The sequence below is a fragment of the Aotus nancymaae genome, unplaced genomic scaffold (genome assembly GCF_030222135.1).
Source record: "Aotus nancymaae isolate 86718 unplaced genomic scaffold, 86718_ANA_hifiasm-v0.15.2.pri h1tg000089l, whole genome shotgun sequence".
Taxonomy (NCBI): domain Eukaryota; kingdom Metazoa; phylum Chordata; class Mammalia; order Primates; family Aotidae; genus Aotus; species Aotus nancymaae.
The window spans coordinates 13,879,930-13,897,973 of NW_026988504.1; the positions used below are offsets into that span (position 1 = coordinate 13,879,930).

Sequence of the window (18,044 nt, forward strand, 5' to 3'; positions counted from 1 at the left end):
AGCACCAAAAGAGGATACCACTGACGTGAAACACACAGGTCTTATTAGTCAACTGGCCTTGTGCTCCATTGTATCAACGCTTGAACTACTACTACCTTTGAATCAATTTTTGTGTGAGTTTCCCATCCTAGAATGTTGGGTTCTGTTAGCTAAGATTAGGTCTTATATTTTCTTTATCAGTTAAAACAGTTCATGGTCATTAAAGCTCTATAACTTTCAGAGCATTTTTGTTATTCTGCCTTATATATGACACCATTATGTAAAATGGTGTCATATTTGCATTTAACCTACCCATACTATCCAATGTTCTTTAAATCATCTCTAGCTTATTTACAATACCTAATGCAATGTAAATTCTAAGTAATTGTTATACTTTATTGTTTCAGGAATAATGACAAGAAAAACAAAACTTCTACATGTTCAGTATAAACCCAGCCATCCTTTTTTTCTGAGCATTTTCTACTGGCAGTTGGTTGAATCCACAAGTGCAGAACCCACAAATGCAAATAGCTGGCTATAGCTTTTAAGCTGTGCTAACATGTAAGAGTATAAATAATTAGATTATACCCCACACTACCACACTGAAATTGTCATATCTGAAATAAGTTACCTTCACTATGTTGTAGTAGGTCAGTTAATGGCTTTTGGACAGACGTGTCCTGAATTCTTTGTTTGTTCTCTGCAAACAATTCTATAAAGACTTACTAAAGCCTTGGCCCATGTTTTAGAAAGTGAAAGTCTGGCTGACTAGGGGATCTGTGTGCAAGGCTGAAGGCTACTCTCTCTCTCTCTGTAAGCCTGGGCCCTTGTGTGGATTACCCTTAAGGCCAAGGCTGAACCCATAAGCAGACAGGCATGGGTGATTGTCTCTCATTGAAAATGGCAGAACGCCACTGGCGCCTACAAATAATTATCCCTATATTGATTTCAATAATATAATATTAGAATAAAGTACCTATTTAAGTACCTTCAAGCACAATTTTATATGATTTGTTTATCGATATTTGGTTGATTCATTATCCCTAACTTTACCTCCCGCCTATTCACATATGTGTAGGCAGGTTATAGCCACTGTGGATGTGAAGATTAGTTTGGGTGCTCTTTTCTACCTTCAGTAAAAGTGGGCCATCTACTTTGCAAGAATAAAGTTTTTCTATAATAACACCAAACCTATTCCTTGACTCAACAGTCTTTTCTACATTAATTACATTTTTATGCCCATACCGTCTCCCCAGAATGCATTTTCACACCACTGAGTGCTAGTTAAAACTGAGTTCCAAGTCTCCCTACTTCTTGGCATGTTTCATAGGAAAATCTCCATTGACCAAGTGACACAGTTCTGGCTTTTGTTTCTTTTCATCACCACATATTCAACTATTCCAAAATAATTATTACCACCATCACTCTACTCTAGTTCCTTCTGCTCATTATCTCTTACACAGTATATCCTATCTAATTGGGCTTCACCTGATAAAGTAGGCTTTTGTAAATATCCAGAGGATGAAGGACGGGGAGTTGAAAGATACAGAACTAAGATTCCAAATTTTATTTCATTTCCTCTGCTTCTAGCTTCTGAAAGAGATTGTAGAGTGTTGGTACAATTTCTTCCTTAACAGTTTGATAGAATTCCCAGTGAACCTATTCACTGAGGAACCACCAGTGATGCATTCTGTTTTGAAGATTATTGATTATTAAATCAGTTTATTTTACAGATGTAGGCTAATTCAGATTGTCTGTTTATTCTTGTGTGAGTTTTGATAGATTATCCCTTTGAAGGAACTGATTCATTTCATCTAGGCTATCGAATTTGTGAGCATAGCATTGTTCATAATATTCCTTGATTGTCTTGTTAATGTCTTTGAGATCTGTAGTAATATCCCCTCTTTCATTTCTAACATTAGCAACTTGTGCTCTCTCTCTTTTTTCTTAGTTAGCCTTGGTAGATGTCTATTGATTTTATTGATCTCAGAGAACCAGCTTTTGGTTTATTGATTTTTCTCTATTGATTTCCTGTTTTCAATTTCATTGATTTCTTTCACAATGTTTACTATTTCTTTTATTTTGTTTACTTTGAATTTAATTTGCTTTTTGTTTTGTTTGAATTTAATTTGAATTTAAGCTTGAATTTAATTGCTTTAAGTTGAATTTAATTTGAATTTAAATTAAGTTTGAATTTATTTGCTTTTTGTTTTCTAATATCCTAAGGTGTAAGCTTAGATTATTTACTTTAGATCTTTCTTCTTCTTCTTCTTCTTTTTTTAAGGGTTAATATGTTCAATTTATTTTTGCAAAGTCACCAGAAAGACTGAAAAGATGAGCATCCGCCCCCTGTATGGGATGGGACAGGTGAGGCAGTGGAGAAAAGTGAGGGATGCTGTGCTGGTGAAGATTCTTTCCTATAGAAGAAGGATTAGGAGTGGAGAAGACACAGTCCCAAGCTAGGAGGCATCATTTTCCTGTTGATGATTTCTTCTGCCTTTTCTAGAGAGATAATTCTCTGGAAGGAGAAGGCAGAAATGATAGGAGTTAAGAGATTTTGCTGCTGTTTAACTATCATTTGTCAGTAGCTTGCTATATTTTCCATCATTGGAGATCATTCCTTCGGTGGTTTCCTTCCATTGTTCTTTTTTTTTTATTGCATTTTAGGTTTTGGGGTACATGTGAAGAACATGCAAGATTGTTGCATAGGTGCATACATGGCAGTGTGATTTGCTGCCTTCCTCCTCTTCACCTATATCTGGCATTTCTCCCCATGCTATCTCTCCCCAACGCCCCACCCCCTGCTGTTCCTCCCCTATTTCCCCCCAACAGACCCCAGTGTATAGTGCTCCCCTCCCTGTGTCCATTTGTTCTCATTGTTCAACACCCACCTATGAGTGAAAACATGCGGTGTTTGATTTTCTGTTCTTGTGTCAGTTTGCTGAGAATGATGGTTTCCAGGTTCATCCATGTCCCTACAGAGGACACTAACTCATCGTTTTTGATGGCTGCATAATATTCCATGGTGTATATATGCCACATTTTCCCTGTCCAGTCTATCATCGATGGGCATTTGGGTTGGTTCCAGATCTTTGCTATTGTAAACTGTGCTGCAATGAACATTCGTGTGCATGTGTCCTTGTAGTAGAATGATTTATAATCCTTTGGATATATACCCAGTAATGGGATTGCTGGGTCAAATGGAATTTCTATTTCTAGGTCCTTGAGGAATCACCACACTGTCTTCCACAATGGTTGAACTAATTTACACTCCCACCAACAGTGTAAAAGTGTTCCTATTTCTTCACATCCTCTCCAGCATCTGTTTTCTCCAGATTTTTTAATGATCGCCATTCTAACTGGCGTGAGATGGTATCTTAATGTGGTTTTGATTTGCATTTCTCTAATGACCAGTGATCATGAGCATTTTTTCATATGTTTGTTGGTCTCGTGTATGTTTTCTTTTGTAAAGCGTCTGTTCATATCCTTCGCCCACTTTTGAATGGGCTTGTTTGTTTTTTTCTTGTAAATCTGTTTTAGTTCTTTGTAAATTCTGGATATCAGCCCTTTGTCAGATGGGTAAAATATTATTTATTTTTATCTGAGTAATCTCTTTTATTAGTCTTTCAAAATACACATATACAACTTTATTATCACACTAATTTTTACCCTGCTTTCCTTTCTTGCATTTGAAACAATCGTTAGTTAACTGAATTTGCACTGATCTAACTAGAATGTCATTTTGCTTGAAAAATACATATAAGCTATTTTCCTAAATGAATATGAAGTTTTATAGAGTGATTAAAGTTTGCTTTAACAAGAAAATGACTGTCTCTCAAAAAACAATGTAAGTTACCTAAAAGTAAACTCAGAAAATGTACTTAACTCAATTTTCTTTATTGTTTAGTGAAAACTTCTGTAGCTCATTCATAATTTGCTTTCCTCTGTCATTTTTAGTTTTTTCTAGTTCTTTTAATATCCTGTTTGTGCTAAGATTAATGACGATCAAAAGCTGTGTTTATATTAATAAGAATTACCACCAGGAAGCACTTCACTTTGCTCTGTCATTAATGCATATTTGCCCCATTTCTTTCATTCTTAAGAAGTTGCACCTAAGTTCTGTGTCTCCTCTAGGTTCCCTGGGAAGCCTTACATTGTAGAATCACCAGATGCTTATTGGCTTGATAAAATACTGCCAGTGCAATGACCCACACCTGTTTCTAAGCATAGCCAGCAGCTCTGGGAAACACATTCTTTGAGTATCTGACTAAACTGAAGTGAAAGTTGTTATTTTGCTTTTATTTTATTTTATTTTGCTTTTATTATTATTTGTAATGAAGACATAATAATGGTACATATTTGTGGGATACAGTGTAATATTCCGATACATGTGTACAATGTACAATGATCAAATCAGAGTAATTTGCATATCTGTCACCTCAAACATGTATTATTTCTTTGTGTTGGAGACATTTAAAATCTGTTCTTCTAGGCATTTGAAAACATACAATATAGTTTGTTATTTATAATCCCCTACAGTGGTATAGGACAAGTTTGTCAAGTCCATAATAAATCAAATGAGATATGTAATCAGGATTGCATTAAATTTACAGATTAATTTGGGGGAAATTACCATCTTGTTAATATTATGTCTTTCTAAGTTGATCTCATAAATGTAGAGAGCTGAATAGTGATTCCAGAGGCAGGTAAGGGTGGAGGGAAGTATACCCAAAGGTTGGTTAAAGGGCACAAGGCCGGGTGCAGTGGTTCATGCCTTTAATCTCAGCACTTTGGGAGGCCGAGGCAGATGGATCACTTGAGGTGAGGAGTTTGTGACCAGCCTGGGCAACATGGTGAAACCTTATTATCTCTACTAAAAATGCAAAAATTAGCCAGGCCTGGTGGCAGGCGCCTGTAATCCCAGCTACTCGGGAGGCTGAGGCAGGAGAATTGCTTGAACCTGAGAGGCAGAGGTTGTAGTGAGCTGGCATCATGCCACTGCACTCCAACCTGGGTGGCAGAGCTAGACTCCATCTCAAAATAAATAAATAAGAAGGACACATAAGTACAGCTAGATAGAAAGTTGTTCTTAATTAGATTTAAATTCCTCCTGAGACATCTCCCTGCATTTTGACGAGCTTTTTAGTTAAACAATGCGACATGTTTCTCATGTTAGAGACATCGTATTAGCCATCTCCATGATTTTCTTCTCAGTGTTCTGTGTGTGTCAAAAACACATTAAAACAGTAATACCTTAATACGATAATGTGGGTTCAGATTTAATGTCAAAGGGGCTGCAGTGACATGCTGATGGAATGCTTGAAGTGATGACTGACCCAGTATTCAGTTGCCTCCTGCTCACATAGCTGAATATGGATGTTGATATTCTCCCTTGTTTTTCCTGAAATCTTTTCTTTTTTGGTTTCAACACGGAAGGACTAATCATGTGGTCCTTGAGAATGAAACAGATTCTGATCCTACACCTAATGACTCTTTTGAACCAGGGTCTCCAGAATTCTGTGGGAAAGAAGCCATCAGGTAACCAATAAATTACTTGAAGGCACAAATGGAGAACAGGCAGAAATCAGGGATCCGTCAGGTGACATACTAGGTGCAAAGATCGCCATCTGTGCTCTCTATACCCACCTACGGCCAGCCTGCTGCACTCATGAAAGGCTACACTCATTCTTCACAGCACATTATTTCTCACATTCTCAGCATTTACATTTACCGGTATTTCATGGTATAGTAACAACCATTCACAAGTAAATAGTTTTCAAATTTCCATTTTCCATATTATCTTTCTCATTCTCCTCTTCATGTTTTTCTCTCCCTTGGTTGCTCTCTTTGTGACAAACACTGCCATTGTCTCCCTTGCTATTTTTCTCAACCCCTTTTTTTGGTAATTCACTTTGTCCCCCTCATCTTCCCTTCCTGGTTTATAACTAGATGAGAAAGAGGCAAGTGATGCAGGCACAGGAGAGAGATGGGAAGGAAACATGAGCAATCGGAACTGTTAGTGCCACACCCATCTTCCCTCTTAGGTGATGGACATGATTTATTCAATGCTGGTTGCTTTGATTTCCAAACAGCTAGAAATCTCCAATACTCCAGATCTTTACTCAAGTCTTGTTCATCATTCAATGTTGTATTCATCTCACTCTTCAATAATACCTTTCTGATATACCTCTTTCAGTAATATTTTAACTTAGAACACTTATGGTACAGTCTCTGAATATAGGTCCAATATGAACATAAAACAAAGAGCATTATTCTCTCATTCCCTATGAGCATGTAAACACAGCAATGTTCTCAAGAATCATGACATCCTTCTAAGCTGAAACTCTAAGTTTTATGTTGTTTCCAGTGCCTATATCCAAATTAAGTTCTATCAGAGAGATCATAAAAAACCTTGAATGATGAAATAAGGTGTTTTTATTTACCCAGTGGGCAAGAAGGAGGGTATTGATGATTTGTGAATTGTGGGTAACAAGATTAGTCTTATGCTCTAGAAAAATTATCCCCAGCAACGGGTGGAGCAACTGTTAGGAAAGCGTAGATTTTATTTATGGCATGGCTACTCAAGACTGCCAGTCCTGCGGCGTCATTACTGTGTCTGGCACTGCATCCAACAGACCAGTGCACAGAGTTCTGAAGCCTGGGCTGTTCTATCCCAGAGGTCAAGCCAGCAGAGCTCATAATCGCCTCTCAGTATAGAAGGTAGAAAAGTGAAAGGCCCATTAAAGGGTATTATACCAATCACAGAGTAGATTCTACCTAATCTAGAAATAGTATTTGAATCCATATATGCTCAACTTGAATGTCATTGCATCTGAATGTCCAGCCTCTTCAGTTACTTCCATATTTAAGTGGATTGTACCTATTCAATAAATTGAATTATATCCCCTCAAAATTTATACATTGAAACCCTAACCCTTAAAATAATGGTATTTGAAGATAAAGCCTTAGGAAGTAATTAGGGTTAGATGAGATCATGAGGGTGGAGCCTTCCTGATGGAATTAGAGTATTTATAAGAAGAGGAATAAGAGGGCTTGCACTCTTTCCCTCTCTCTGCCATGTGATGACACAGCAAGAAAGCGGCTTTTTGCAAGCCAGGAAGAGAGCCCTCATCAGAAGCCACACCTATTGACATCTTAATCTTGGAATTCCCATCCTTCAGAACTCTGAGATAAATGTCTATTCTTTAAGCCACCCAGTCTATGGTATTTTGTTATAGCAGCCCAAGCAGGCTAATACAACCTACCTGCTGGTTTGCTGTGATAATATAAGTAAAAAAAAGTAGATAAAATGCACTGGATCTGGCTTATAGTAAGTCATCCTTCAACTCACTTAAAATTTTATTTCTTTTCTTTTAAACTTCTATTTTAAGTTCGGGGTACATGTGCAGGTTCATTACGTAGGTAAACCTGTGTCATGGGGATTTTTTCTACAGACTATTTCATCACCTAGGTATTAAGCCTAGTACCCATAAGTTATTTTTCTTGATAAAATATGTTTCTATGCCCTCTTTTAAAAATCTTTCTTTGTTTCAAATCCTTTTTCCTTCTCTCTCATCTTCTTTGGAAGTTTACTATGTTCCAAGTATTTTGTGTTCTGGTTATATTATTTACTCTACAATCCAACTCTGTATGATAATTAATGCCATCCTCATATCACTGTTGAAGAACTGAACTCTGAGTCTTGAGTACACAGCATTTGTAACAGAGCTAGTGTGTAGCACAACTGGGATTTCATCAGTTGTGAATCATTCAATGATTAGATTTTAAAGCCCTAATATTTCTATTATGGTGTGTTTTTCTCTTCTTTTTTCCACCATGTTATCTCCTCACCATTTATTTTATCTCCAGCTTTCCTCATATCCTGTCATTTATCACAATTCTTATAATAACGTATTTCCATGTGCTGGCTGTGCCCTCCATATTTTGGCCTGTTCATTTTGCAAAGATCAGGGATGCTGCTTCTAATTAGGTGCCCTGGTTGCTTCTGCCAGTGCCCATGTGAAAGAAAAGAATCCCCAGATTTTCTTTGAGGCTTTGAAATAAAAGAATCCCAGATTTTCTTTGAGGCTTTGCTTCAGCCTCAAAGACTTGACTTATCAATCCTCTGTACATTTTCACAATTTTATGAAAACATTCCCCTCTTTTTTTTTTTTCAGAATCAAAAATCTTACAAAAGAATATGCACGGAAGCATGAGAAAGTAGAAGATTTGAGAGGTAATAAAATAACATTTTATTTAATAGGGCTGCTTGATTTAGTGACTGCCTCACTGTTGTAACTTCTTGGTAGGGATTAAGCTGAGTTCCAGATATGTCTCTCCTTTATTTGAACACATTATATTTCTTCAAAGTTGATAAAAACCATGTAACTATTTTTAAAAGTAGGATGTATCATTAAAAATCATGTGAGTTTGAAAGATATATGATAGTATCACGAAATTCTTTGTTTTCAACTCATCTTATTCTTCAGTACTAAAGCTCCCTTTATTATAGGTAGCCTTTCTTGATAAAACTGCTTTTATAAAAAAAATTAATTGCACAATAACATATTGACCATTTTATCACCATAAAATGTTGAAATTCAGTTTTAAAAGAAATAATTATAAGATGAATTTTATTTCAAATATTGGTAGCTCAATCTATTCATGCTGCAAAACATTACAACAGTTTCAGAGAATGTAAAGTTAATATGTAGGCTCTGAGTGTAATTTTTTTTTTTAATTATGGCAGGTCTGGTGTTTGACATATATGAAGGCCAGATCACTGCCCTTCTTAGTCACAGTGGAGCTGGGAAAACCACCCTGTTAAACATACTTAGTGGGCTATCAGTTCCAACATCAGATAAGAAGACAGTTATCCAAGGACAAGTATCTGGACAAACGTATTAACTATGCATTTAATTAATTGTTTTCATTAATTAACCTCAGTAGTTTCATTACCCATTACACCCAGGGTTTAAGAGAAAAAGTTAGAAGTTTTTCTCATCCTTTCATTGAATTGTATTATACCTATTTTAAAAAATGTTATTCTTGTTTTAAATATGTCATAAGTAATTTTATGATTATTCATTTACTAAGCGGTATTCCAGCTGGATCAGATGTTATTGTGAACGTTACATTTTTAATCAGTTAACCGTGTATTCCTTACAGGTAAACAATGTTGAAATGAGTCTAATAATTGGTACAGTGTTTTCCATTTTAAAGGATCTTCAATGAAGCATGACACATTTTCCTAATGTTAACTCTCTGCCTTCTGCTTTCAGGTTCAGTCACTATCTATAATCACACACTTTCAGGAATGGCTGACATAGAAAATATCAGCAAGCTCACTGGATTTTGTCCACAATCCAATGGGTAATTTGGATTTCTCACTGTGATGAAACCTCAGGGTGTTTGCTAAAATAAAAGGGATTTTGCCTCATGAAGTAGAGAAAGAGGTATGTGAACATATTAGATGTCACACAGTCATGAAAATGAGATTGTTTACCTAGAAAATGTGTTAAGTTATTTCTACACAATTCCTCATCTAAATGTTAGGCAAAAAGACCCTTTGTAAAGAACAGAAAAATGATAGTGTTTTAAAAATAAACTTTCTGGGTTTTGGACTAAATATCCTTTATTTGGTTAGGTACAACAAGTTGTACGGGACTTAGAAATGGAAAATATTCAAGACGTCCTTGTTCAAAACTTAACTGGTGGACAAAATAGGAAACTAACTTTTGGGATTGCCATTTTAGGAGATCCTCAGGTAAGTCAAACTAAAATTACTGGTGAAATCAGATTGAAGACTATAAAATTATTTTATTAGGTCAAACAATTTGTAAATGATAAATGTAAGAGAACTTTTAGAATGAAATATTAAGTACTAACAAATTTCCCCCAAATACTTTTAAAAGTATAGTGCTTTTTAAAAGGATCTTGGCCTGGTGCGGTGACTTATGCTTGTAATCCCAGCACTTTGGGAGGCCAAGGTGGGTGGATCATGAGGTCAGGAGATCAAGACCAGCCTGGCCAATTTGGTGAAACCCCATCTCTACTAAAAATACCAAAAACGTAGCAGGGCAGGGTGGCAGGCACCTGTAATCCCAGCTACTCTGGAGGCTAAAGCAGAGAATTGCTTGAACCCGGGAGGCAGTGGTTGCAGTGAGCCGAGATCACACCACTGCCCTGTAGCCTGGGCCACAAAGCGAGACTCCACCTCAATAAATAAATAAATAAATAAAATTTAAAAAGGATCTTACGTGAAAGGGAGAAATTACCTTATGACTTTTCTCCTGTCCAGGTTTTGCTATTGGCTGAACCAGCTGCTGGACTGGATCTTCTTTCAAGGCACCGAGTACGGAATCTCCTGAAAGAGGGGAAAACAGACAGAGTAATTCTCTTCAGCATCCAGTTTATGGGTGAGGCTGATATTCTGGCAGGTAATTTTTTGTTTCTCTTACGTATCTTAGTGAGAAATTAGAGACAGTGTGGAATATTAACAGGTATGCTCCGCAGCTGTATCTCCCTGGAACTGCCATGCCCAAGACAGGAGAATTTTGCTCTTATTCATTTGAGGGTCTGCATCCCAGAGTAATTGGTCCCATGGAAGTATTCTGAGGCCATTGCAGAGCAGCTTTCTGGTTGTAAACTACACATCACACTCTCAAAGATATAATTTGTTTTAGGCAGTCTTGATGTAGGTTTACCTGAAACATATTCTTCAGATGTATAGTTTTTCTCAAATGCTAGATAATAAGTTGACATAATTTATCATTTGAGCTGTTGGATGACAAGAATTAAGTGGTTTACATATGGCCAGAATTAGAATGTATCTATTTTAGTGTGTCATGCTGCTGCAATACATTGTTAATAGTTTGCATTTTGTGAATAGTAAAGAAATAAGTCCTTCCTGTAATTTATCTGTTGATTATTTCTAAATAGACAGGAAGGTGTTCATATCCAGTGGGAGGCTGACATGTGCAGGCTCTTCTCTGTTCCTGAAGAAGAAATGGAGCACAGGCTGCCCTTTAAGGTACAGCCCTGAGTGTTGGAAACATGTTGACACATGCTGAAAATGCTAGGAGCAGGTGGTATCAGCATCAATATGTCAAAGTTGGTTCTATAACCACCAAATTCATTTTAAGAGAGCTATGGTAGAACTAAGGCATAAGTGCTTTGTTTTTTAGCTAGAATGCAGGATATATGAGATTATAGACATTGAACATGTAAGGACGATTAATCTAGGTTTAAATAAAATTTTTGAAAAATATTTTCACAATGTTTTGCTCGCTAAGAGTAATTTGTTGATATTCCGGCCCTTTTTCTTCTCATATTTTAGATGCTTATTTCTGTTCACCTTGACAATCTCAATACCCTGTATTCTCCCTGACTTTATTTTTTTCACCATCCTTTTGTGTTTTTCTTCTGTTATTGATAATAATTATTATCATTATTAAGTAATGTCAACTACTTCTTAAGTATTGGCTGTTTTAGGTACTTGCTAAGATATTTACATATAGAATATTCATATTATTGTAGTTAATCCTCTAAATAACTCTAAGAAGATACTGTTTTTATCCCCTTTTGGCAAGTGAAAATGCCACTTCAGATGGTTTTAATAATCTGTCAATCTCACACGGCTTGTAAATGGTAGTCTTTGGATCAAAATTACAGGTGTGATATGAATGGCTTTCTATATTTTGCACTACAATGTTAATATTTTTTTTAAAATAATTCAAATCACTTTACCCTTGTGGCCAAATGGATTCCCCAATTATTTACTCAAAGTGCCTAATCTGATCAAATCTATCAATCCATCATTACTGCTAGTTACCATCTAATAGAATCAATACCCTCTAACTAAAATCAGTCACTCACTATTCTCTAGGTATGTTCCATAGTTCAGTTGTCTTGTTTCTGCTTGAGGGAGGATGTCTGTCTAACATGTTCTTTTTCAATCCATTTAACCATGTCCAAGTCTTAACCATTTCTGAAAGTATTTTCTGAATCTTTTCTCCTTAATGAGTATCCTCTTTTCTGGAACCCTGAAAGCACTATTTTGAACTGTTACCTTAGGCAACTTAATTATCTTCTTTGATCCTCAGTAACTTCAATTATGTAATAGCAGTAATAATATCTACTTTGCAGTTCAGGCTAAGAAATATTGAGTGAATAAATACTTGACAAGGTGCAAAGTACTTAACTGAGTTAACTCCCTTCTCCCTCACATTTTCTATCATAGGCTTCTTGATATTATTTTTGTTTTAAGCTTCTTTTTTATTATACTTTAAGTTCTGAGGTACATGTGCAGAACATGCAGGTTTGTTACATAGTTATACACGTGACATGGTGGTTTAGAGAAGCTACTGTATTCTTCCTTTTTAGTTTTCTTGATAGCACTTGTAAGTACTAGGCCTTGTAAGTACAGACTAGCCTTTTCTTCTTCTAAAATTGATTTTTTTTTTGACAGCCACGTATACATTTTTATTTAGCTTTCTTTAAATTCTCAAAAGCATCTGTACCACAAAAAAGAGTAAGAACTTCTATTTCTACTTTAGTTCTCTAAGGTATCAGCTTCTGATTCTGTGCTTTGGCTTTCTTAGGTTTGTGTCGTCAGTCAATTGTGATCTTCTCACCACTCTGTCACTTCAGCACCTTTCAGTGTATGTGATTAATAGTAGAGTTTCAAAAATTGAATATTTTCTTGAGTAACTATGTATTCTTAACAAAGACAGACCAGATTTCACTTGAATAAATTTTGGACCCCAAAATGATAAAATTAGCTTTAGTAGAACCTGCATTAGCATGACATGGGGACCACATTCTTAATGACTATATCACATTACCTCCATTTTTTTGTTTTCTCATGCTCAAGACTTAATTTTTGCAGAACTCATACATTACTACAAAGGGAAAATTCAAGGCTGGGAGGTTGGGTTTTTGAGTAGATGCTCACAAATTAAGCATTTCCCATTATCTCACCCCAGGCAAGGTCTGGCTTAATATCTCTTTTCTCCAAATAAGAGTCCTTGAGTTACCTCATCTGACTCTAATCATCCATTATACTAATCCCTCTGCCATGTTGTATAGATTAAACGGTTTGAACTTTATTAGTAGTTTTACATCTTACTTTGTCTAGTAAACTATACATTGTTTTGTCTCATAAATATTAATAAAGTGGCAAGCACATACTACATAATTAGGAAATTGTTTTAGAGACAGAGTTGGAAAAAAATAACTTTTATTCTTTTAAAATGTTAGTTTGCATCTGAATGAATGGTGTGATCCAGAGAGTATAACATCACTGGTTAAGCAGCATACCTCTAATGCCAAATTGACAGCACAAAGTGAAAAAAAACTTGTATATATTTTGCCTTTGGAAAGGACAAAAAAATTTCCAGGTAACAAAATGTAGAGACAACAGAATGATTTGGGAATGGTGTTATTAGCAATAACAGTGGTGATAAGAATGATGGCTAGTTTTACTGCTTGCTAGATGCATGGCACAATGCATTTACTCATTAATATTCCCAGTTCCAAGGTCACTTATAATATTATCCCCTAGTATTATCCCCATGTTATTTGTGAGTATACCAAGGCATGTAGATGTTAAATATGCTTCAAGTCCAACATGTGCAATTAAGAGGTGCAGGCTAGCAGCAAGATACAATTAGAATTATTTGGAAAATTTGTTTTAGGAGTGAATGAGAGAGTGTGGTCAGAGCAGGAACAGGCATGTAAATACAGTGGCAGACTATTGAAGAAGACTATTGTGTACAGACTATTATTGTACACAATAAATAGATTGTTTTAGAGAAACCATCACATAATGATATAATCTAAGTTATTGAACATAATTTGGATTGGCCTGCATTCTGCCAAACACTTTGATTCGTAACTTTGCTGCAAACACAGAAGCTTGGAGGACCACCGCTGTTATAACTTTTCTGTGGCATCTCCCAATGCACTGTTTCATTTCTTAACCGTTTTGAGGTAGATCGCTTTTTTAAAAAATTTTGTTATGTATATTTTTTGAGACAGAGTCTCACTTTGTAGCCTGGGCTGGAATGCAGTGGTGCAATCTCAGCTCACTGCAATCTCCACCTCCCAGGTCCCAGTTCAAGCAATTCTCCTGCCTCAGCCTCCCAAATAGCTGGAATTATAGGCATGTGCCACCATGCTCAGCTAATTCTTGTATTTTCAGTAGAGACAGTGTTTCGCTATGTTGGCCAGGCTGGTCTTGAACTCCTGACCTTGTGATCCGCTCAAAGTGCCTTGGCCTCCCAAAGTGCTGGGATTACAGGCATAAGCCACCACACCTTGCCAGTAGATTGCTTTTTAAGCTTACTCTGTAAAAATGTGTTTGCCATATCAAGTTCAAGAAATTATACTGGGGCCATTGCTCCATGCTTGAATCAATAAGCATGCCATAATCTCGGTCCATAAAGAAACACAGAACCAGACAATAAAGTGCAGAGATCGAAACTCAGTGGTAGAGTCAGACAGTCTAGATTCAAATGACCACTATGCCATTATCAGTGCTACAATCCTTAACAGGTTATAGTACTTTTCTGTATCTCAGTTTCCTGACTTGTGAAAAGAAATTCGAAATAGTACTCTAGCATTGTTTTGAGGATTAAGTCATTTAATACCTTCAAATTTATTAAAATATTAAATATAAATAAAGTACCTGGAATAATATCTGACATGTAGAACCCAGGGTATTTCATCAGGTGTAAGAAACCCTCAACTACAGGATGTACCACTAAGAAAAAAACAAAGAAATAATGCTGCCATTTAAAATATGATCTACTATTATTTAGGGTCCATTCTTATTTCAGATATATTAAAAGGTGATGAAATATGTCTGTCTTAGAATCAGTTAAAGAATGGTTCACAATGTATACACAATGTCTTAGAGATAGGTATCACTTATAAAAACAAAAATCTTTGTGAAGACCATACAGCAAAGTTTTAGCTGATTGCTTATTAAACGCATTCCAAAGTGGATGAGAAATTTAGAGAAAGACTGAAAAACAACTAACACTTATGTGGATTTAAGGACTCATTGGAAATTTTAACTACATCTCTATTTTTCTTTATCCAACATATAATTAAGATTGAAGTCTAATTTATCCCAATATTGAATTAGTTTATCTTTTATCCACCTTTCAGTTTTCCTTAACTGCCCAAGGATCATTCTCAACCTATTTTTTACTTATAATCTCTCAAAAGGACATGCTAATCCCTTATAATAACCTAATCACTTTCAAGGCTCCTATGTAATTTTCACACCATGGTCAGAAGCTGAAAAAGAGAGACAGAGACAGAGAGAGAGAGAGAGTAATCCCAGCACTTTGGGAGTCTGAGGTGGGTGGATCACTTGAGATCAGGAGTTCAAGACCAGCTTGGCTAACTTGGTGAAATTGTCTCTACTAAACACACACACACACATAACACACAAATTAGCCAGGCAAGGTGTTGTGCACCTGTAACCCCAGCCACTTGGGAGGCTGAAGCAGGAGAATCACTTGAATCTGGGAGGTGCAGCTTGCTGTGAACCAAAATTGAGCCACTGCATTCCAGCCTGGTCAATAGAGCAAGACTCTGTCTCAAAAAAAAAGAAAGAAATTTTACATGTTTTTAAACTAGCAAAGATTCTATTTTTAATTATTTCTATAAACATTAGTTCTTTTACATTTGTTATTATAATTCCCTAATAATCACAACATGAAAGTACAAATCTCTATTCTCTGGAAAATATTTTTTAATTAGTTGGAATTTAGAATTAAACACTCCCTGTAATATAACAAAAATAAATTTTTTAAAATGTTAAAAATTTAAATATAGAATTAAGTAAAACATATTTTACTTAAGTATAAAATTAAGTAAAATATATATTTTTTGAAAAACACAGACGTTTTCTAAGAATGAAAAAATAAATGTTTAGATTAGACTTTGATCTCAAAAAGACATGGAAAGTAACATACCATATGGATCATTTTGGAAATGAGATCATCTGTATAACAACTTTGTTTCTGATTAGCGCATTTGGCCTATCACCAATATTTTATACTTTCAAGAAACATGATTCTCATTATAAATTATATTCTTTTAATCTGCTTTTGCGTTCACTTTTAGAACTTTACAGGGATCTTGACAGATGTTCTAACCAAGGCCTTGATGATTACGGTGTTTCCATAACAACTTTGAATGAGGTGTTCCTGAAATTAGAAGAAAAATCAACAATTAATGAATCAGGTAACAAAAAATAAGAGAGAGAGAGAAAGAACGAAAGAGAAGGAAGGAAGGAAAGAAGGAAGGGAGGGAGGGAGGGAAGGAAGGAAAGAAGGGAGGGAGGAAAGAAGGAAGGGAAGGCGGGAGGGAAGGAGGGAGGGGAATTTTATCTTTGTGTGCAATATTTTACCTTGAAAATATGCCTGAATGATAAGATTATATACTTTTGTTGGTGCAATGATTCAGGCTTGTCTTGGGAAAACTTAGAGAAGAAATGTATCTTTGTGTAATATAGTAATGTACAGCACTAGTTCTTTATGCAACAAACAATAAATAGATGCTATGATATTACCTGAATATACATGCTATAGAGAAAAGAAAATTAGAGTTGACATTGACAATTCCTTTTCTGGTAGCATTTAGATGATTTTATTTCAATGTCTTTAGGATTTAGTTGTTGCTTTTGGGAAGTTTGCTCTCTGTCTCATCTTTATTCCTTGGGAAGCAGTCTGTCTTTCATCTCTTATTGCTGCTAAGATATGTCATTTCTCTGGGTCACTATCATCTTATGGTGTTTACTCTTTACTGTGCTCTTTATTTTCATTTTTGCAATTTTCTGGGGGTCTTTTTGGATTGATCAAGTATTTTTTCTTAATCCTCCTTTTTCTCTTTTATTCATTTTTGAAGTTATATACTTGTTCCATTTTTCAGTGTTATACTTAACTTTTAATGTATGTACACATTTTATAGTTTTCTAGAAGTTAGAGTTAGTCATTTTCTCTAGGCTTCTCCTCAAAAGAGGTAACTTTTATCTTGCTTTTAACCATGACTTTATTTTAAAAATATTGTTTCTCCCATTTTTATGTTCTTGAAGGGGAGAGGAGGGGTTTCTTTGTGTACTAACTCTTCCACCTGTGTCAGAAATACTAAGTAGTTCATCTTTTACAACAAATGGATTTCTTAATGAGTTTTTTTTCCATTGATTTCCTTAGAGTAAATAAAGTCCTGTAAAGCTGCAGACAGAGGACATTTAAAATCAGAAAACATAAGATTTTCTTTTATTATATTAGTACTTTCTGCTTCTTTTTAATTTCTTCCATAGTTGCTCTAATAATGCCATATATTAGATTACTTGCATCTTGGCCCAAGAGGGTAACTTTGACACCTTTGGAAGAAAATATGTCATAGGAAAAGCTAAATAATACACAACTGAAATGACAGTTTATAAAACATTGATATTATGTTTTAGATATTGGAATTTGGGGACAATTACAAACTGATGGGGCAAAAGATATAGGAAGCCTTGTTGAGCTGGACCAAGTTTTGTCTTCCCTCCATGAAACAAGGAAAACAATCAGCGGCATGGCTCTCTAGAGGCAGCAGGTCTATGCAATAGCAAAAGTTTGCTTCCTAAAGTTAAAGAATGAAAGAAAAAGCCTGTTGACTGTGTGAGTATCTGAGTGTTTCAGATCTGTTTTGTCTGTGAACTAAAAATAAATTTAAGGGAGCAAAACATAAAAGAAACTCAGATAAAATAAATTCCAGCAAATCCATATTGTCCTTTAAACAAAGAAATCACTTTTAAATTAAAGAAACTGTTTTTAATCATGTGGATATTTAATTAAAACAGATAAAGGTTGGGATTGCCCTTTTTAAAAAATTTCACACAGATTTTCTTCTTACCTTTGGGTTGAAGTAGTTCTTCGAAAGCACGTGGATATTAGTACTTAGGTCCAATCCTAAAGGCCTCATTTCCTCTTTCCCCAAGGTATCTAAATCTGTAGCTGTCAGAATTCGCTAGGGAAATGGAATAGGATATACTTATATAA

General features: G+C 35.5%; 1 pseudogene; it reads left to right on the forward strand.

Moving 5' to 3' along the window:
- LOC105718283 (ATP-binding cassette sub-family A member 9-like) overlaps positions 1 to 18,044 on the forward strand; it is a 34,510-nt pseudogene that overhangs the window by 86 nt on the left and 16,380 nt on the right.